This window comes from Xyrauchen texanus, chromosome 17 (assembly GCF_025860055.1).
Source record: "Xyrauchen texanus isolate HMW12.3.18 chromosome 17, RBS_HiC_50CHRs, whole genome shotgun sequence".
NCBI classification, from domain to species: domain Eukaryota; kingdom Metazoa; phylum Chordata; class Actinopteri; order Cypriniformes; family Catostomidae; genus Xyrauchen; species Xyrauchen texanus.
Genome location: NC_068292.1, coordinates 43,359,532 through 43,382,909, shown reverse-complemented (window position 1 = coordinate 43,382,909; position 23,378 = coordinate 43,359,532). Strand labels below are relative to the sequence as shown.

The 23,378-nt window shown below is 42.6% G+C and overlaps 1 protein-coding gene across 1 annotated transcript in view; it reads right to left on the bottom strand.

Annotated features, from left to right (window-relative positions):
- LOC127658377 (mannosyl-oligosaccharide 1,2-alpha-mannosidase IA-like) overlaps positions 1–23,378 on the bottom strand; it is a 280,871-nt gene that overhangs the window by 70,316 nt on the left and 187,177 nt on the right. The window lies entirely within an intron of this gene.

Here is a 23,378-nt window from a genome sequence, read left to right as displayed (position 1 = left end):
GGGACTTATTGTGCCATAACGAACCGAAGTTCCTTATTGGCGTCGGCATGATTTTCTGGTCTGGTCTGGATCGGTTCCACGGTAGTACATTTATGGCATTTCTCGGTTCTGCACGGGTCCGCGTCAAAACTTTCAAATAATAGATGGGTCTGGATCGGTTCCACGGTAGTACATTTATGGCATTTCTCGGTTCTGCACGGCTCCGGGTCCAAACTTTCAAATAATAGATGGGTCTGGACCGGTTCCACGGTAGTACATTTATGGCATTTCTCGGTACTGCACGGGTCCGCGTCAAAACTTTCAAATAATAGATGGGTCTGGATCGGTTCCGGGGTAGTACATTTATGGCATTTCTCGGTTCTGCACGGGTCCGCGTCAAAACTTTCAAATAATAGATGGGTCTGGATCGGTTCCACGGTAGTACATTTATGGCATTTCTCGGTTCTGCACGGCTCCGGGTCCAAACTTTCAAATAATAGATGGGTCTGGACCGGTTCCACGGTAGTACATTTATGGCATTTCTCGGTACTGCACGGGTCCGCGTCAAAACTTTCAAATAATAGATGGGTCTGGATCGGTTCCACGGTAGTACATTTATGGCATTTCTCGGTACTGCACGGGTCCGCGTCAAAACTTTCAAATAATAGATGGGTCTGGATCGGTTCAAGGGTAGTACATTTATGGCATTTCTCGGTTCTGCACGGCTCCGGGTCCAAACTTTCAAATAATAGATGGGTCTGGATCGGTTCCACGGTAGTACATTTATGGCATTTCTCGGTACTGCACGGGTCCGCGTCAAAACTTTCAAATAATAGATGGGTTTGGATCGGTTCTGGGGTAGTACATTTATGGCATTTCTCGGTTCTGCACGGGTCCGGGTCCAAACTTTCAAATAATAGATGAGTCTGGATCGGTTCCGGGGTAGTACATTTATGGCATTTCTCGGTTCTACACGGGTCCGGGTCCAAACTTTCAAATAATAGATGGGTCTGGATCGGTTCCGGGGTAGTACATTTATGGCATTTCTCGGTTCTGCACGGCTCCGGGTCCAAACTTTCAAATAATAGATGGGTCTGGATCGGTTCCACGGTAGTACATTTATGGCATTTCTCGGTACTGCACGGGTCCGCGTCAAAACTTTCAAATAATAGATGGGTCTGGATCGGTTCAAGGGTAGTACATTTATGGCATTTCCGGTTCTGCACGGCTCCGGTCCAAACTTTCAAATAATAGATGGGTCTGGATCGGTTCCACGGTAGTACATTTATGGCATTTCTCGGTACTGCACGGGTCCGCGTCAAAACTTTCAAATAATAGATGGGTCTGGATCGGTTCAAGGGTAGTACATTTATGGCATTTCTCGGTTCTGCACGGCTCCGGGTCCAAACTTTCAAATAATAGATGGGTCTGGATCGGTTCCACGGTAGTACATTTATGGCATTTCTCGGTACTGCACGGGTCCGCGTCAAAACTTTCAAATAATAGATGGGTTTGGATCGGTTCTGGGGTAGTACATTTATGGCATTTCTCGGTTCTGCACGGGTCCGGGTCCAAACTTTCAAATAATAGATGGGTCTGGATCGGTTCCACGGTAGTACATTTATGGCATTTCTCGGTTCTGCACGGCTCCGGGTCCAAACTTTCAAATAATAGATGAGTCTGGATCGGTTCCGGGGTAGTACATTTATGGCATTTCTCGGTTCTGCACGGGTCCGGGTCCAAACTTTCAAATAATAGATGGGTCTGGATCGGTTCCGGGGTAGTACATTTATGGCATTTCTCGGTTCTGCACGGCTCCGGGTCCAAACTTTCAAATAATAGATGGGTCTGGATCGGTTCCACGGTAGTACATTTATGGCATTTCTCGGTACTGCACGGGTCCGCGTCAAAACTTTCAAATAATAGATGGGTCTGGATCAGTTCAAGGGTAGTACATTTATGGCATTTCTCGGTTCTGCACGGCTCCGGGTCCAAACTTTCAAATAATAGATGGGTCTGGATCGGTTCCACAGTAGTACATTTATGGCATTTCTCGGTTCTGCACGGGTCCGGGTCCAAACTTTCAAATAATAGATGGGTCTGGATCGGTTCCACGGTAGTACATTTATGGCATTTCTCGGTACTGCACGGGTCCGCGTCAAAACTTTCAAATAATAGATGGGTCTGGATCGGTTCAAGGGTAGTACATTTATGGCATTTCTCGGTTCTGCACGGCTCCGGGTCCAAACTTTCAAATAATAGATGAGTCTGGATCGGTTCCGGGGTAGTACATTTATGGCATTTCTCGGTTCTACACGGGTCCGGGTCCAAACTTTCAAATAATAGATGGGTCTGGATCGGTTCCGGGGTAGTACATTTATGGCATTTCTCGGTTCTGCACGGCTCCGGGTCCAAACTTTCAAATAATAGATGGGTCTGGATCGGTTCCACGGTAGTACATTTATGGCATTTCTCGGTACTGCACGGGTCCGCGTCAAAACTTTCAAATAATAGATGGGTCTGGATCGGTTCAAGGGTAGTACATTTATGGCATTTCTCGGTTCTGCACGGCTCCGGGTCCAAACTTTCAAATAATAGATGGGTCTGGATCGGTTCCACAGTAGTACATTTATGGTATTTCTCGGTTCTGCACGGGTCCGGGTCCAAACTTTCAAATAATAGATGGGTCTGGATCAGTTCCACGGTAGTACATTTATGGCATTTCTCGGTTCTGCACGGCTCCGGGTCCAAACTTTCAAATAATAGATGGGTCTGGATCGGTTCCACAGTAGTACATTTATGGCATTTCTCGGTTCTGCACGGGTCCGGGTCCAAACTTTCAAATAATAGATGGGTCTGGATCGGTTCCGGGGTAGTACATTTATGGCATTTCTCGGTTCTGCACGGCTCCGGGTCCAAACTTTCAAATAATAGATGGGTCTGGATCGGTTCCGGGGTAGTACATTTATACAATTTCTCGGTTCTGCACGGGTCCGGGTCCAAACTTTCAAATAATAGATGGGTCTGGATCGGTTCAAGGGTAGTACATTTATGGCATTTCTCGGTTCTGCACGGCTCCGGGTCCAAACTTTCAAATAATAGATGGGTCTGGATCGGTTCCACAGTAGTACATTTATGGCATTTCTCGGTTCTGCACGGGTCCGGGTCCAAACTTTCAAATAATAGATGGGTCTGGATCGGTTCCACGGTAGTACATTTATGGCATTTCTCGGTTCTGCACGGGTCTGGGTCCAAACTTTCCAATAATAGATGGGTCTGGATCGGTTCCGGGGTAGTACATTTATGGCATTTCTCGGTTCTGCACGGCTCCGGGTCCAAACTTTCAAATAATAGATGGGTCTGGATCGGTTCCGGGGTAGTACATTTATACAATTTCTCGGTTCTGCACAGGTCCGGGTCCAAACTTTCAAATAATAGATGGGTCTGGATCAGTTCCGGGATAGTACATTTATGGCATTTCTCGGTTCTGCACGGGTCCGGGTCCAAATTTTCAAATAATAGATGGGTTTGGATCGGTTCTGGGGTAGTACATTTATGGCATTTCTCGGTTCTGCACGGGTCCGGGTCCAAACTTTCAAATAATAGATGAGTCTGGATCGGTTCCATGGTAGTACATTTATGGCATTTCTCGGTTCTGCACGGGTCCGGGTCCAAACTTTCAAATAATAGATGGGTCTGGATCGGTTCCACGGTAGTACATTTATGGCATTTCTTGGTTCTGCACAGGTCCAGGTCCAAATTTTGAAATAATAGATGGGTCTGAATCGGTTCCGGGGTAGTACATTTATGGCATTTCTCGGTTCTGCACGGCTCCGGGTCCAAACTTTCAAATAATAGATGAGTCTGGATCGGTTCCGGGGTAGTACATTTATGGCATTTCTCGGTTCTGCACGGGTCCGGGTCCAAACTTTCAAATAATAGATGGGTCTGGATCGGTTCCGGGGTAGTACATTTATGGCATTTCTCGGTTGTGCACGGCTCCGGGTCCAAACTTTCAAATAATAGATGGGTCTGGATCGGTTCAAGGGTAGTACATTTATGGCATTTCTCGGTTCTGCACGGCTCCGGGTCCACACTTTCAAATAATAGATGGGTCTGGATCGGTTCCGGGTTAGTACATTTATGGCATTTCTCGGTTCTGCACGGCTCCGGGTCCAAACTTTCAAATAATAGATGGGTCTGGATCGGTTCCGGGGTAGTACATTTATACAATTTCTCGGTTCTGCACGGGTCCGGGTCCAAACTTTCAAATAATAGATGGGTCTGGATCGGTTCAAGGGTAGTACATTTATGGCATTTCTCGGTTCTGCACGGCTCCGGGTCCAAACTTTCAAATAATAGATGGGTCTGGATCGGTTCCACAGTAGTACATTTATGGCATTTCTCGGTTCTGCACGGGTCCGGGTCCAAACTTTCAAATAATAGATGGGTCTGGATCGGTTCCACGGTAGTACATTTATGGCATTTCTCGGTTCTGCACGGGTCGGGTCCAAACTTTCCAATAATAGATGGGTCTGGATCGGTTCGGGTAGTACATTTATGGCATTTCGGTTCTGCACGGCCCGGTCCAAACTTTCAAATAATAGATGGGTCTGGATCGGTTCCGGGGTAGTACATTTATACAATTTCTCGGTTCTGCACGGGTCCGGGTCCAAACTTTCAAATAATAGATGGGTCTGGATCGGTTCCGGGGTAGTACATTTATGGCATTTCTCGGTTGTGCACGGCTCCGGGTCCAAACTTTCAAATAATAGATGGGTCTGGATCGGTTCCACAGTAGTACATTTATGGCATTTCTCGGTTCTGCACGGGTCCGGGTCCAAACTTTCAAATAATAGATGGGCCTGGATCGGTTCCACGGTAGTACATTTATGGCATTTCTCGCTTCTGCACTGGTACGGGTCCAAATTTTCAAATAATAGATGGGTCTGGATCGGTTCCGGGGTAGTACATGTATGGCATTTCTCGGTTCTGCACGGGTCCAGGTCCAAACTTTCCAATAATAGATGGGTCTGGATCGGTTCCACGGTAGTACATTTATGGCATTTCTCGGTTCTGCACGGCTCCGGGTCCAAACTTTCAAATAATAGATGGGTCTGGATCGGTTCCGGGGTAGTACATTTATGGCATTTCTCGGTTCTGCACGGCTCCGGGTCCAAACTTTCAAATAATAGATGGGTCTGGATCGGTTCCGGGGTAGTACATTTATACAATTTCTCGGTTCTGCACTGGTCCGGGTCCAAATTTTCAAATAATAGATGGGTCTGGATCAGTTCCGGGATAGTACATTTATGGCATTTCTCGGTTCTGCACGGGTCCGGGTCCAAACTTTCAAATAATAGATGGGTCTGGATCAGTTCCAGGGTAGTACATTTATGGCATTTCTCCGTTCTGCACGGGTCCGGGTCCAAACTTTCAAATAATAGATGGGTCTGGATCGGTTCCGGGGTAGTACATTTATGGCATTTCTCGGTTCTGCACGGGTCCGGGTCCAAACTTTCAAATAATAGATGGGTCTGGATCGGTTCCGGGGTAGTACATTTATGGCATTTCTTGGTTCTGCACGGGTCCGGGTCCAAATTTTCAAATAATAGATGGGTCTGGATCGGTTCCGGGATAGTACATTTATGGCATTTCTCGGTTCTGCACGGGTCCGGGTCCAAACTTTCAAATAATAGATGGGTCTGGATCGGTTCCGGGGTAGTACATTTATAGCATTTCTTGGTTCTGCACGGTCCGGGTCCAAATATTCAAATAATAGATGGGTCTGGATTGGTTCCGGGGTAGTACATTTATGGCATTTCTCGGATCTGCACATTTCCGGGTCCAAATTTTGTAATTATAGATGGGTCTGGATCAGTTCCACGGTAGTACATTTATGGCATTTCTTGGTTCTGCACGGGTCCGGGTCCAAACTTTAAAAAACGCTATAATGTGGTTCTCCCTCTCGGTAGGGCGCGTGGCGAGTTCTGCGTGGACGCCGCGGAGAATAGAGCGAAGCCTCCACATGCGCTACGTCTCCACGGTAACTCGCTAAACAAGGCCACGTGATAAGATGCGCGGATTGACGGTCTCAGACGCGGAGGCAACTGAGATTCGTCCTCCGCTACCCGGATAGAGGCGAGTCACTACGCCACCACGAGGACTTAGAGTGCATTGAGAATTAGGCGTTACAAATTGGGGAGAAAAGGGGACAAAATAAGAAAAATAAAAACTAATTTGAGATGTGCTGTGTCCATTTTCATGACTTTCAATGTAATATGAAATACAGAAATAACAAAGAATGAGTAGTGTGTGCAAAACACTGACTTACACATATACAGAATATGCATTGGTCTGGTTAATGAGTAAAATGTGCTATATAGAGAAGATTAAGATGAGAGCGTTTAAACGTCTGGAGAGGCCCTAATCAGATACAATATGTCACTATAATTACGATCACTTGTTGATGTGACAAGAGGCCTTACTGACTTCAAGCCACTTGTAGGAAGCACGTAGAACCTCTGGAGTAGATGATAAGAGAATTACAGCAGAGAACTGTCGAGTGTAATCACCTCTCCAATCCATCCACTGATGCTCCGATCACAATGCACTAACAGCTGATATCTAAAGAGGGTTGCAGCTCAATTTGTGTCTGGAGTATTGCAAAAAGAGCGTAAACATCATCAGCCGAAGAGTGCTAGACAAAGAGAGAGGCGTACGTCTCTGAAAACACAAGATGTACGAGGATCTATTCTTCAGTCAGGTTTACTCTGAGCCAATTTCAAGCAATCCCAGCGGCCACAGAGAGCATGTCATTCCGAAATAAAGCTGCTGTGAAGTTCACAGCCATAATAAAAGAAGCGCCTCCCCGTCCACATTCCATGGAAAGAACTCTAAACATGCCTGAATTAAAACAGGTTTAATAAGGATTATCTTGAATAAAATCAAACAAATCCACAACAACAAAGGTTTAGTAAGCTTATGCGGGTAAATATGTTTGTTTGTGTGTGTGTGTGTATGTGTTTGTATTTGTGGGTGAGTGTGTAGTAGTGTGTGTGTATGTGTGTGAGTGTGCATGTCAGTGTGTGTGTGTGTGTGTGTGTGTGTGAGTGAATGTGTATGTGAGTGTGTGTGTGTGTATATTTATCTATATGTGAGTGTGCATGTCAGTGTGTGTGTGTGTGTGTGTGTTTGTATTTGTGGGTGAGTGTGTAGTAGTGTGTGTGTATGTGTGTGAGTGTGCATGTCAGTGTGTGTGTGTGTGTGTGTGTGTGAGTGAATGTGTATGTGAGTGTGTGTGTGTGTGAGTGAATGTGTATGTGAGTGTGTGTGTGTGTGTATATTTATCTATATGTGAGTGTGCATGTCAGTGTGTGTGTGTGTGTGTGTGTGTGTGCATGTCAGAGTGTGTGTGTGTGTGTGTGCATGTCAGTGTGTGTGTGAGAGACTGTGTGTGTGTGTGTGTGTGAGAGAGAGAGTGTGTGTGTGTGTGTGTGAGAGAGAGAGTGAGCGTGTATGAGTGTGTGAGAGTGTATTTATCACTTTGTGGGGACCAAATGTCCCCATAAGGATAGTAAAACCCGAAAGTTTTGACCTTGTGGGGACATTTTGTCGGTCCCCATGAGGAAAACAGCTTATAAATCATACTAAATTATGTTTTTGAAAATGTAAAAATGCAGAATGTTTTCTGTGAGGGTTAGGTTTAGGGGTAGGGTTAGGTTTAGGGGATAGAATATAAAGTTTGTACAGTATAAAAACCATTATGTCTATGGAAAGTCCTCATAAAACATGGAAACACAACATGTGAGTGAGTGTGTGTGTGTGTTTGTGTGTTTATGTGAGTGTGTGTCTGAGTGTGTGTGTGTGTGTGTGTGTGTGTGTGTGTGTGTAAGAGAGTTTCTTCGCATTATATGTGTGTATGAAACAGACAGTTCAGACTGTTGTGTTCAAAATGATTGCATAATGCAGATAAACACGTCTGTGAGCGTCTATTCTACAGTACATTAATGCACCACGTAAACCGTAAACAACCTGCAATAGATGAAGATACAGTTTACAAACAAACAAACACTCAGGTTTAGTGGAGAATGCCCAAAAAGGACTGTTTGCGGGGTTGAAACACACTGTTTCCCCATTGAACATTTCAAAAAAGCAACCGCACAAACAAAATAATCAATGCATTTGAATTACTTGTATTTATTTCTTTAATTAATGAATTATTTTTTGGAACTTGTGGTCACTATATGAACGCGCTCTCCACGAACGCGCACTCACTCTACGAACACGCACGCACTACATGAACACGCACTACATGAACACGCACTCTATGAACACGCACTCTATGAACACGCACTACATGAACACGCACTACATGAACACGCACTACATGAACACGCACTACATGAACACGCACTACATGAACACGCACTACTACTGAACACGCGACGCTACATGAACACGCACTACATGAACACGCACTACATGAACACGCACGCACTCTACATGAACACGCACGCACTACATGAACACGCACGCACTACATGAACACGCACGCACTACATGAACACGCACTACATGAACACGCACTACATGAACACGCACTACATGAACACGCACTACATGAACACGCACGCACTACATGAACACGCACTACATGAACACGCACGCACTACATGAACACGCACTCTATGAACACGCACGCACTACATGAACACGCACGCACTACATGAACACGCACGCACTACATGAACACGCACGCACTACATGAACACGCACGCACTACATGAACACGCACGCACTACATGAACACGCACTACATGAACACGCACGCACTACATGAACACGCACTACTATGAACACGCACTACTATGAACACGCGCACTACTATGAACACGCGACTACTATGAACACGCGACGCACTACATGAACACGCACGCACTACTATGAACACGCGACGCACTACATGAACACGCGACGCACTACATGAACACGCACGCACTACATGAACACGCACGCACTACATGAACACGCACGCACTACATGAACACGCACTACATGAACACGCACTACATGAACACGCACTACATGAACACGCACTACATGAACACACACTCTATGAACACGCACGCACTACATGAACACGCACTCTATGAACACGCACGCACTATATGAACACGCACGCACTATATGAACACGCACTCTATGAACGCGCACGCACTCTATGAACACGCACGCACTCTATGAACACGAACGCACTCTATGAACACGCACGCACTCTATGAACACGCACGCACCACATGAACACGCACGCACTCTATGAACGCGCACTATACGAACGCGCATGCACTATATGAACGCGCACTATACTGAACGACGCGACTATACTGAACGCCAGCACTATACTGAACGCGCGACTATACTGAACGCCAGCGCACTATACGAACACGCACTATACGAACACGCACGCTATGAACACGCACGCACTCTATGAACACGCACGCACTATATGAACACGCGCACTCTATGAACACGCACGCACTATATGAACACGCACGCACTATACGAACACGCACTATACGAACACGCACTATACGAACACGCACGCTATGAACACGCACGCACTATATGAACACGCACTCTATGAACACGCACGCACTCTATGAACACGCACTCTATGAACACGCACGCACTCTATGAACACGCACTCTATGAACACGCACGCACTATGAACACGCACGCACTATATGAACACGCACGCACTATATGAACACGCACTCTATGAACACGCACTATACGAACGCGCACTATATGAACACGCACGCACTATATGAACACGCACTCTATGAACACGCACGCACGCACTCTATGAACACGCACGCACTATATGAACACGCACGCACTCTATGAACACGCACTCTATGAACACGCACTCTATGAACACGCACTCTATGAACACGCACTCTATGAACACGCACGCACTCTATGAACACGCACGCACTCTATGAACACGCACGCACTATACGAACACGCACTATACGAACACGCACTATACGAACACGCACTATACGAACACGCACGCACTCTATGAACACGCACGCACTCTATGAACGCGCACTCTATGAACGCGCACTATACGAACGCGCACTATACGAACGCGCACTATACGAACGCGCACTATACGAACACGCACGCACTCTATGAACACGCACGCACTATATGAACGCGCACTATACGAACACGCACTATACGAACGCGCACTATACGAACGCGCACTATACGAACGCGCACTATACGAACACGCACTATACGAACACGCACTATATGGAAACAAAATCTGTGCAAAGTTCTGCTTTTGTGTTCAAATAAAAGTGAAAATTAGAACAAAATCTTCATTTTTGAGGGGAACTATTCTTTTAATATGCAACATTTTGCCTTTCACCTGGCCATTAACATTCTGTCCTGCCGTCCATAACGGTTGGTTTCAATCAGGTACTCTGTGCTACTGTTACTGGTGAACCTCTGGGCTGCTCATGGCTATCGGCTGCACTGTCAAGCAAATGGCACCGAATTAGCATTTTAATTTCACGTGGCAATCTGTGCATAAGAGGTGCCCATGGAGGGATGCCACATGCTGTTGTTAGCGGCACAGAAATGGAAAAAGAAAGTGGTGAGAAAGTGGCTGAAAATACAACAAGCTCCCGGTTCAAGTTCAGTGAGGCAGTGCCATTGCGTTTTATTTTTGTACCTTGATTGCTAGTGGTAATCAATGAGCGTAACCGGCACAGAGATCAAGCTTTATCATAGGCAGGTTCATACAGTTACACTTAACAATTAAACACGCTTTAAACACGTTTACATTTATGCATTTGGCAGACGCTTTTATCCAAAGCGACTTACAGTGCACTTATTACAGGGACAATCCCCCCGGAGCAACCTGGAGTTAAATGTCTTACTCAAGGACACAATGGTGGTGGCTGTGGGGATCGAACCAGCAACCTCCTGATTACCAGTTATGTGCTTTAGCCCACTACGCCACCACCACTCCGTGTCATGAGGTTTATTTGAATGTGAATGCCTCACCGTTACACATTTAATCCCTGAAGACACCAAAGAAGAGGATCAAATCATGCATGAGACGTATAGGCATCAGTAATTATGTGTTGCAATAAACAGGAAATGAAAGCACTACGAGTCTATCACAGGGTCAAATGTTCCTCTTCTCGTTCTCAGGTCACATATTCTGTGTTTTTGTGCTTTTAGTGCACCAGATTTATGCCTCTCCAGGATCAATGTGTTAATAATGTATGCCATTGTCAGATGCTGGCCGTGGGTCATTTCTTCTAATAGTGGGAGTGCATGATTGATGAAGGTGACCTGAAACTGAAATATTAAGAATGATCTGGTTCAAGACTCTGTCCTGTTTAAAGGTTGATTGCAAGGTGAGGAGAAAACTCTAAATGAAGAGAGGAAAAGTCTTTAGTTATGAAATGGCTTTTTTTATGCATAACGGCGAAGCATAATATTGTAATCCTTATAGGCTGTTTTTTATTTTATTTTTATTGTTATTTTTTTACATTCTGTATCAGCTAAACATATGAGTTAAACAGTTGCCATTATTCCACAATACATGTTTCAAAGAGAGTCTGCTGCTTTCTCACATGACTTCATAACATTGCATGTTTAATTGAGCATGTGGCGTCCAATTAACGTCTTAGAAATAGACACGGTTATTTAACATTTTGTATTCAATTTGTGTAAAGATGTCTTGAAGGGTTACTTCACACACACACACACACACACACACACACACACACACACACACACTCACCCTCACACACACACACACACACACTCACCCTCACACACATACACTCTCTCTCTCTCTCACACACACACACACACACACACACACACACACACACTCACCCTCACACACATACACTCTCTCTCTCTCTCTCACACACACACACACACACACACACACACACACACACACTCACCCTCACACACACACACACACACTCACCCTCACACACATACACTCTCTCTCTCTCTCACACACACACACACACACACACACACATACACATACACACAAACTCTCTCTCTCTCTCACACACACACACACACACACACACACACACACACACACATACACACAAACTCTCTCTCTCTCTCACACACACACACACACTCTCTCTCTCTCACACACACACACACACACACACACACACACACACACACACACACATACACACACACACACACACACACAAACATAAACACTCTCTCTGTCACACACACACACATACACACTCTCTCTACACACACACACACACACACACACACACACATTAACACACAAAAAGTATTGTCAACTGTCATCATTTTCAGTCTGCTCTAAAGTCTTCAGTAGAAAACAAAATAATATATATACACACTCACCTAAAGGATTATTAGGAACACATACTAATACTGTGTTTGACCCCCTTTCACCTTCAGAACTGCCTTAATTCTACGTGGCATTGATTCAACAAGGTGCTGAAAGCATTCTTTAGAAATGTTGGCCCATATTGATAGGATAGCATCTTGCAGTTGATGGAGATTTGTGGGATGCACATCCAGGGCACGAAGCTCCCGTTCCACCACATCCCAAAGATGCTCTATTGGGTTGAGATCTGGTGACTGTGGGGGCCATTTTAGTACAGTGAACTCATTGTCATGTTCAAGAAACCAATTTGAAATGATTCGAGCTTTGTGACATGGTGCATTATCCTGCTGGAAGTAGCCATCAGAGGATGGGTACATGGTGGCCATAAAGGGATGGACATGGTCAGAAACAATGCTCAGGTAGGCCGTGGCATTTAAACGATGCCCAATTGGCACTAAGGGGCCTAAAGTGTGCCAAGAAAACATCCCCCACACCATTACACCACCACCACCAGCCTGCACAGTGGTAACAAGGCATGATGGATCCATGTTCTCATTCTGTTTATGCCAAATTCTGACTCTACCATCTGAATGTCTCAACAGAAATCGAGACTCATCAGACCAGGCAACATTTTTCCAGTCTTCAACTGTCCAATTTTGGTGAGCTCTTGCAAATTGTAGCCTCTTTTTCCTATTTGTAGTGGAGATGAGTGGTACCCGGTGGGGTCTTCTGCTGTTGTAGCCCATCCGCCTCAAGGTTGTTGCGTGTTGTGGCTTCACAAATGCTTTGCTGCATACCTTGGTTGTAACGAGTGGTTATTTCAGGCAAAGTTGCTCTTCTATCAGCTTGACTCAGTCGGCCCATTCTCCTCTGACCTCTAGCATCAACAAGGCATTTTCAGCCCACAGGACTGCCGCGATACTGGATGTTTTTCCCTTTTCACACCATTCTTTGTAAACCCTAGAAATGGTTGTGCATGAAAATCCCAGTAACTGAGCAGATTGTGAAATACTCAGACCGCCCGCCTGGCACCAACAACCATGCCACGCTCAAAATTGCTTAAATCACCTTTCTTTCCCATTCTGACATTCAGTTTGGAGTTCAGGAGATTGTCTTGACCAGGACCACACCCCTAAATGCATTGAAACAACTGCCATGTGATTGGTTGATTAGATAATTGCATTAATGAGAAATTGAACAGGTGTTCCTAATAATCCTTTAGGTGAGTGTATATATGCAATGAATGTGAATGGTGACTGAGGCCAACATTCTGAATAACATCTCCTTTTGTGTTTCACTGATGGAAGAACATTATGTTTGGAACTAGAAAGATGAAGAGTAAAATAATGTTTTTTTTTTAAATGTCACAAAATAGAAAAGTATCTTTAAAGGGACAGTTCACCCAAAAATGTAAATTCTCTTCATTTACTCACCCTCATGCCATCCCAGATGTGTGACTTTCTTTCTTCAGCAGAACACAAATGAAGACTTTTAGAATTTTAAGAATATTTCAGCTCTGTAGGTCCATACAATGCAAGTGATTGGTGACCAGAACTTTGAAGCTCCAAAAAGCACATAAAAGCAGCATAAAAGTAATCCATACAGCCCGAGTTGTATAATTAGTATAATAAATATGACTTCAGAAGACATTAAAACACTCATCTCGTCATATTAATCACTTTTATGCTGCCTTTATGTGCTTTTTGGAGCTTTAACATCCTGTTCACTATTCACTTACATTATATGGACCTATAGAGCTCATAGATTCTTCCAAAAAATATGGGATGGCATGAGAGTAAGAAAATGATGAGAGCATTTTCATTTTGAGCACTGTCCCTTTAATTTGATAATGTTGTGCAATTTGCTGCATCATATGGCTTCATGCTTTTAATAGTGAATGCATATTATTGCATAAAACAAGATATAATTTGTTAATGACATTAATAATGCCCCTACAAATCAAATCCAGGGGTCAATGTTGCTCCTTAAATGCAAAAGTGAATATCTAACACTTCCTTAAATTTCCCAATTATTGCAGCCTAACAAAATACACCAAATTTGAAGATTACACACCTAATTTACATGCACACACACTTAACGGGATTTGTAATCTAAGTGAGCATCTGCATTTCTCTCCCAGCAGGGAAACATTAATCATATTAAGTATATGTGTATAAATAAACGCCAATTTTTATTCTTTTACTTTCTTTTGACACTTCAAATATCACCTACGAGATCCTCAGAGAAGAAGACTCCATTCAAGAGCGCCAAACGCACTCAAACACGCTAATTATACGCCCTCTTATTGCGCTCTTCAAAGGATGCATATTTTCCATGGAATATAATTTGCACAGCACGGATAGATAAGCGGTAATGTTGTTGAATGCTCGCTCAGACAGAAAATATTTGAAAATGTCAACCGTGACCATGCGGATACACGCCTGGCACCTGTCACAGAGAGAGAGAGAGAGAGAGAGATAGAGAGAGAGTGTGAGTGAGTGTGAGTGAGAGAGTGAGTGTGAGTGAGTGAGTGTGAGTGAGTGAGTGAGTGTGAGTGAGTGAGTGTGAGTGAGTGTGAGTGAGAGAGTGTGAGAGAGTGAGTGTGAGTGAGAGAGTGAGTGAGTGTGAGTGAGTGAGTGTGAGTGAGTGAGTGAGTGTGAGTGAGTGAGTGTGAGTGTGAGTGAGTGAGTGAGTGAGTGAGTGTGAGAGTGAGTGAGTGAGTGTGAGTGAGAGAGTGTGAGTGAGAGTGAGTGAGAGAGTGTGAGAGAGTGAGTGTGAGTGAGTGAGTGTGAGTGAGTGAGTGTGAGTGAGTGTGAGTGAGTGAGTGTGAGTGAGAGAGTGGGTGAGTGAGTGAGTGTGAGTGAGTGAGTGTGAGTGAGTGAGTGAGTGAGTGTGAGTGAGTGAGAGAGTGGGTGAGTGAGTGAGTGTGTGAGTGAGTGAGTGAGTGAGTGAGTGTGTGAGTGAGTGTGAGTGAGAGAGTGAGAGTGAGTGAGTGAGAGAGTGAGTGTGAGTGAGTGAGAGAGTGAGTGTATGTGTGAGTGAGAGAGTGAGAGAGTGTGAGTGAGAGAGTGTGAGAGAGTGAGTGAGTGTGAGTGAGTGAGTGTGAGTGAGAGAGTGTGAGAGAGTGAGTGAGTGAGAGTGTGAGTGAGAGAGTTTGAGTGAGTAAGTGTGAGTGAGTGAGTGAGTGAGTGTGAGTGAGAGAGTGAGAGTGAGTGAGTGAGAGAGTGAGTGTGAGTGAGTGAGAGAGTGAGTGTATGTGTGAGTGAGAGAGTGAGTGAGTGTGAGTGAGAGAGTGTGAGAGAGTGAGTGAGTGTGAGTGAGTGAGTGTGAGTGAGAGAGTGTGAGAGAGTGAGTGAGTGAGAGTGTGAGTGAGAGAGTTTGAGTGAGTAAGTGTGAGTGAGTGAGTGAGTGAGTGAGTGAGTGAGAGAGTTTGAGTGAGTAAGTGTGAGTGAGTGAGTGAGTGAGTGTGAGAGTGTGAGAGAGTGAGTGAGTGAGTGAGAGAGTGGGTGAGTGAGTGAGTGTGAGTGAGTGAGTGAGTGAGTGAGTGAGTGTGAGTGAGAGTGTGAGAGAGTGAGTGAGTGAGTGTGAGTGAGTGAGAGTGAGAGAGTGTGAGTGTGAGAGAGTGAGTGAGTGTGAGTGAGTGAGTGTGAGTGAGAGAGTGTGAGAGAGTGAGTGAGTGAGTGTGAGTGTGAGTGAGAGAGTTTGAGTGAGTAAGTGTGAGTGAGTGTGAGTGAGAGAGTGTGAGAGAGTGAGTGAGTGAGTGAGTGAGTGAGAGAGTTTGAGTGAGTAAGTGTGAGTGAGTGAGTGAGTGAGTGAGTGAGAGAGTGTGAGAGAGTGAGTGAGTGAGTGAGAGAGTGGGTGAGTGAGTGAGTGTGAGTGAGAGAGTGAGTGAGTGAGTGAGTGTGAGTGAGTGAGTGTGAGTGAGTGAGTGTGAGTGAGTGAGTGAGAGTGAGAGAGTGAGTGAGAGAGTGTGAGAGAGTGAGTGAGTGAGTGAGTGTGAGTGAGTGAGTGTGAGTGAGAGAGTGTGAGTGAGAGAGTGTGAGAGAGTGAGTGAGTGAGTGAGTGAGAGAGTGTGAGAGTGAGTGAGTGAGTGAGTGAGTGTGAGTGAGTGTGAGTGAGTGAGTGTGAGTGAGAGAGTGTGAGAGAGTGAGTGAGTGAGTGTGAGTGTGAGTGAGAGAGTTTGAGTGAGTAAGTGAGTGAATGTGAGTGAGAGAGTGTGAGAGAGTGAGTGAGTGAGTGTGAGTGAGAGAGTTTGAGTGAGTAAGTGTGAGTGAGAGGGTGTGAGAGAGTGAGTGAGTGAGTGAGTGAGTGAGTGAGTGAGTTTGAGTGAGTAAGTGTGAGTGAGAGAGTGAGAGAGTTTGAGTGAGTAAGTGTGAGTGAGTGTGGGTCTGCACCACAGCCTCTCGCTTCTGGACCAGTACAGCAGCGACTGGGCCTTACCCATCAACATGGACAAGTCTAAAATCATGATCTTTCAGAAAAAACCTCGCCTTACTGACAAGAAATACAAATTTACACTTGGGGGAACAATTCTTAATCATGTCACCTGTTATAATTATTTGGGTCTGACAATCTCAGCTTCTGGAAAATTTGACACTGCAATAAAAGATCTGACTGATAAAGCACGTAGGGCTTATTACAGTATAAGAAAACCCCTGTTCAAATTTAACCCACCCATTAAACTGTGGCTGAAAATCTTTGACAGCATCATAAAACCCATCCTTCTTTACGGCTGTGAAATCTGGGGCCCCAAATTTAAACTAAATTACGAATCCTGGGACAAAACCCCGCTGAAATTTTCCACCTTGAGATCTGCAAGAACATCCTGGGAACTCACAGAAACGCTCCAAGCCTGGGTTGCCGGGCAGAATTAGGCAGATTCCCTCTGCTCTCTGAAATCCAGAAGAGAGCCGTGAAGTTCTGGTTCCATCTATCAGACGCAGCAGACAGAGAGTTACCATCACTGCGCTCTCAGATACAGGGCAGGACACACAGAGAGCGACCCCATGCTACATTTAGTGGAAAAACACCAACTCAATTCATCAATTCAATTCAGACACTCAAAAGTAAAAGAAATAGGGAAAATAACCAAAGAAGAATACATACACGATTGGCAGATAAAGGTCACACAACTAAATAAATTAAAATATTTCAACAAAATAAAGTCCGATTATAAATTGGCACCATACCTGACTGAAATCAGTAATTATGGTCAGAGAAAGCTCCTGACAAAGTATGGCATTAGTGAGCACAGTCTGTGTGTGGAGACGGGCCGACACAGGCAGAGTTGGAGAGAGAGAGAGCTCAGACTGTGTCCACACTGCACTGATGGGGCCGTAGAGGACGAGCTGCACTTCCTCACTGAGTGCAGCGAGTATAAAAACATCAGAGACGCCTACTTCACACAAATAGCACAGATTGTACCTCAATTTCAACAAGCGAGCCTCATAAACAAACTGTGTTAAATTTTGGGAGAGAAAGAAGGTCTTCCTGCCATCATATGAGGGACAAGGGCTGAACCCTCCGTTCCATTAAACTGCTCTCTATACTTATTTTTGTTATTGTATATATATATATATATATATATATATATATATATATATATATTTTTTTTTTTATTTATTTATTTATTTTTTTTATTTATTGTGATATATTTATGCATAATATGGAAATGTTTTTTTTTTGTTGTTTTTTTTATTGTTCACTTTTATTTATCTACATATATGTTTGTATATTACTATTGCTTTGGCAATATTGTGCTATTTTACACAGTCATGCCAATAAAGCTCAATTGAATTGAATGTGAGTGAGAGAGTGAGAGTGAGAGAGTGAGTGAGAGAGTGAGAGTGAGAGAGTGAGTTAGTGAGAGAGTGAGTGAGAGAGAGAGAGAGAGAGAGAGAGAGAGTGAGAGTGAGTGAGTGAGTGAGAGAGAGAGAGAGAGAGAGAGAGAGAGAGAGGGAGGATTTCAGCTGGGCGGGATGCCGGTTTATCCCATGCAACGGAAGACTGAACTATCGACCTATATGTTTTATTAATATTATTTGAAGTCCAAATGTTCCCGGTTAGAATGAAATAAAAGAACGTTCTTTTTAAAGTGACAGTACCGTGCGCTAAGAGGCGGGTGTAATATCAATTGCGGTGTTGCCAGATCTCACGAGAAACAACCTGGTCTGGAAAAACAAGCCCAAAATAATCCACTCCCCTCACCAAAATAAGAGAACAGAATCGATTCATTTTTTCCCTGTGTGGTGGATCTATCAGCATAGAAATCATAACAGCATACAGTTAATTATCAGTTAAGTATCATCAGGCGGTTGTGACTCAGGTGGTTGAGGGAGTCGCCCGCTAATCGCAGGGTTGGTGGTTCGATTCCCGGCCCACACGACTCCACATGCTGAAGTGCCCTTGGGCAAGACACTGAACCACAAGTTGCTCCCAATGGCAGACTAGCACTTTGCATGCAGCTCTGCCGTCATTGGTGTGTGTGTGTGTGTGTGGGTGAATGAGTCACAGTGTAAAGCGCTTTGGTAACCTCTAATGTTTAAAAAAAAAACCCTGATACATATGTGACACAACTGAGAAATATACTTGTTTTATATAATGTGTTCTTTGTATCTGGCCTAGCCGTGCATGTACAGTTTATGTAGTAATTATTCTCGCCGCTACCATCAGCCGTGGCTGTCTTCCGGGGGACGGAGGAGCTCGGCAGTCTGGAAGCGGAGGAATTGGTCGCCGAACTTGAGGGGAGAAGGGGCTCCTAGCCAAATGCCTGGAGTGGTCAGTGCCAGGGGCGGAGTCGCCGCCTACCAGTCGCTGACACGCGGCGGGATCTGAGACCGCCGACCGCGAGCGGTGAGGGGCTCACTGCCGACCGCCTGGAGCAGGAGAACTGCTGCCAGGGGCGGGGGACCGCGGTTCGGGCCCCGTCCGGAGTGTACTTTTCTTGTTTATCAGGTGTTGTTTTCGCTAAGGATATCCAATAAGCATTAGCATAAAATGTATGTGTGACTTGTTTTGTGATATTAGTTTGTAGTAAATATACACTTTGATTTGATTAAATGGTTTTGTAGAGTGTAGCAAAGATGAGCAACAGACTGAGGAGCAGCAGCAGCAGCTGTGCCAGAATCAGGCATGGAAACTGGGAACAATTAATCAGATGAACATGGAGAATTATATACAGTTCAATGCCATGGTGTGTCAATGAACTTAGACTGAAGTCATTCATGTATTGCTTTAATTTAGGATCTTATACATCATTTTGACTATTTATTTCAAAACATATAAATGATTTATATTCAATATTTTTCTTTACCTCACTTTACTCACTATAATATAACTCTTTTGTGATGACTTTATGTTAATGTACATGAAAATTCAAGAATCATGATAGATCTTAGGGCAATCCCACTGATCTGCTCTTCCCAATACATTTTCTTCAATGGTATTGGTCTACAATTTGACATATGTAGCACTTGATGAATTAGTTGTTTGAAGCTGATTTGCAATAAGTTATGTGCTGTATCTGTTCTTTTGCATCACAGATGATTCAGGGAGGCGAGAGGATGTTGAGGATAGTACTAGAGTGGAAGATTTAGGAACTGTAGAAACAGGCCCAGCCAGAGCAAAACTCAAAGAATACCCTCTCACCAGCTTTGGACGACAGGGAAGTGGTTGCTAGTGTGAAAATAAAATTGTCTGGGCTAAGCCCTGGATGTCCTTCAATGCTGGAAACGCCTCTGCATCTGATGATAAATTACAATTTAAAAGTGGATTGTTTTGTGCATATTTTTCCATCGCTAGCAGATGAGTGAGGTCTGACACAACACAAATCCAGTTTAAGCCCTATAGTCTAATAATAGCCTATCTCTGGGGTCCTGGCTTAGAAAAAGATATGCACTAAAACAGATTGTGTGTAGTATAGCTTAATGTTGCGCCGATTTTTTCAATTGTTTATGTTGCCCCCCCAAACAAGCCAAATGCCCCCCCAAACATGATATCCTGGTAACCCCTCTGGTACTAAATCCATAAGTGTCAAGACAAATACAGCAACAAGCAAAGAGGCATTGACATCGAGTCAAGAAATGATGATGAGAAGAATTATTATTAATATTTCAGTAAAGTTCATTAAATCTATTCTGTTGTTAGTGTGGTCTTTAAACTTATGAACTGTGTATAGACAGGTGTTACATGAGGAAGCATTTGACCACAATGCAGTAAATATTTTAGGTGCATCAAAAAGCGTGCTCGTTAACCAGCAGACAAGCTAATCCTGCACAAATTAGTGCATAAAAGGTCACCAAAATGAAGTATTTGAACCTCATAATTAAATACAAAAGGAGGAGAAAAACTGAAAAAAGAACCCCCCCTTTCAATAGGCTGGCTTACCTGTGATACAAAGTCGAAAACTTCGGGTCCATGATCTTGTTCCTGCCCCTGAAGGAGGCTCACTATCACAGAGTCATCAGCATATCTAATCATAATTATATTCTCACGGTGGCTTCGACAATCATTAGTGTACATAATGTATAAAAGAGAGAAACAACAGCCCTGGGGAGAACCAGTCGAAGAATATAACGCCACGTGCCCCACTGAGAGCGAGAACCACATTATAGCGACCACGAGGAGGTTACCCCATGTGACTCTACCCTCCCTAGCAACCGGGCCAATTTGGTTGCTTAGGAGACCTGGCTGGAGTCACTCAGCATGCCCTGGATTCGAACTCACGATTCCAGATTGGTAATCTGGCATACCGGGCATTTTCCCGGTGGGCCGACGCACTTTGTGGCCGATCGGGGGCAGACTGGACGGACTGGCCATCGAGAGACCCGGGCGCCGCGTTACGCAGCATGAGCCACAAAACGGCGCCGCTATCTGCCTAAGGGGGCAGCGATATGCAGAAAAGAGACCCCCCATTTTAAAACTTTATAAAAGACACAAAAATGTCAAAACATTTCTTAAAAATAAGATGTTAAAGTTTTTTTTTAATTTAAACAACCAAATTATCGCAACATTATACATATATATATATATAGTTACTTTTTTAAGTTGAAAGTAGAAAATATATATGTTTCGATAATTTTTTGTTTAAATTAAGAAAACAGCTTTCATTTTTTATTTTCCTTTATTAAGTTTTAAAATCAAACTAACAAAATGTACAAGTCGGTGTAGTGTATGTTGCCTTCAGTGTTATTTTTATATTTTAATTTTATTTCAATTTAAAAATTTAAAAATTAAATCCAAATTATGCGTTATTTTTATTTTTTTTACACTTTATTTTAAGGGTCCAAAATAATGCACTATTTTAGCATGAGTAAGACTGATTGTAGTCTTAGCAAAAATGTACAACTTAATTTACTATTATTAAATGTCTTATTTTTGTGAGTGAATTAATCTTATTAATGCTTTATTTCAGAGAGCATTTAATCAAGTTTACAAAACACTATCAATGCCGTAATTAAGGCTAATTACTATCAGCTTTTTAAGAATTTAGCAATTCATTAGTAATAATTTAGTCAAACACGGTCTAAACATATTTAAATAAACTTTATAATTAATTTATTATATTTAGAACAGTTGTCTTTAATAGAAGATTTAAGCAATTACTTTGTAACAACTTCAAAAGCAATATTAATTTCCCTTAATTACTGGCGTAATATTAATTAGTGAACTTGAAATGGGGCATTAATTACACGAGTTTCTCCACGCAAGTAAGATGTTTAATAAGTTGTATATTATGGCTAAGATAGCCTTATTATGCATTCGGTTAATTATTAATCACTTATTTTTCATGCTTAACTAGTGCATTATTGTGGACCTTTCTACATTTTTAGCATACTTGAGCATAAAAACAGAAAGTATGAAAGACAATTTGTTATTCTTTAATGTTTTTAAATATTGCAAGTTTTTTTTCTTAATTTAACCGATTTCAGATTTGTTTTTCAATGAATATGCACACATTAGGACACCTGATGCATTTACTAATGTTAGCAAACACAACCTTAATGTAGCATAAATTACTGCAATTGTTCAGAGATAAGGATCAATTACTTGCAATATTAAAGATATGACTTTGATCATCCTGCGCACTCCTGATTTATCCGAAGCATGGAATATTCCTCTTTTGCAATACTGTGTGAAATATGAGAAGAGAGCCGAGGAACAAGAGACTAAGGAAGCAAAAGAGCAGGAGAGAAAGATTCGAGGCCACTAACATGTAAAATATATATATAATTAAAAAATAATAATACAAATAAATAAAAATATATAAAAATAAATATATATTAAATATATTAAAATATATATATATATATATATATAAAATATAAATATTTTTCATAAATATAATAAAAAAATAAAAAAATTTTTTTAAATTATATATATATATACATAATAATTTTTAAATTGTATATGTAAATATATATAAATATATATATAAAAAATATATATATATATATATATATATATATATATATATATATATAATAATTTTAAAATTATTATTATTTATTTATTATATATATATATATATATATATATATATATATATATATATATTTTTTAATTATTATTATTTATTATATATATATATATATATATATATATATATATATATATTTATATTTAGGGCTGTCGATTTAAAGCATTAATTCAGTGCAATTCATTTGATAAAAAATAATGCGTAAAAAAAATGTACGCAATTAATCGCACCATAATAAGGAAGATTCCTGAGAAATGCTTGCAGTACCACCTGTTTACTCCAGAGGGCAGTAAGTGAAACTTCAGCTGTATGAGCAACACAAAACATTAACAACCCTTCAGCAGAACAACACAAACATGCGTTACTTTCTTGCTTTCAAAACACTTGAAGGAGCGCAAATGCGATCTAAGGGATCTCAAGATGTGTTTAAAGATTGAGTATAAACTATATTTATCTTGACACAGTGAACTAAACATTTTATGTTTATGA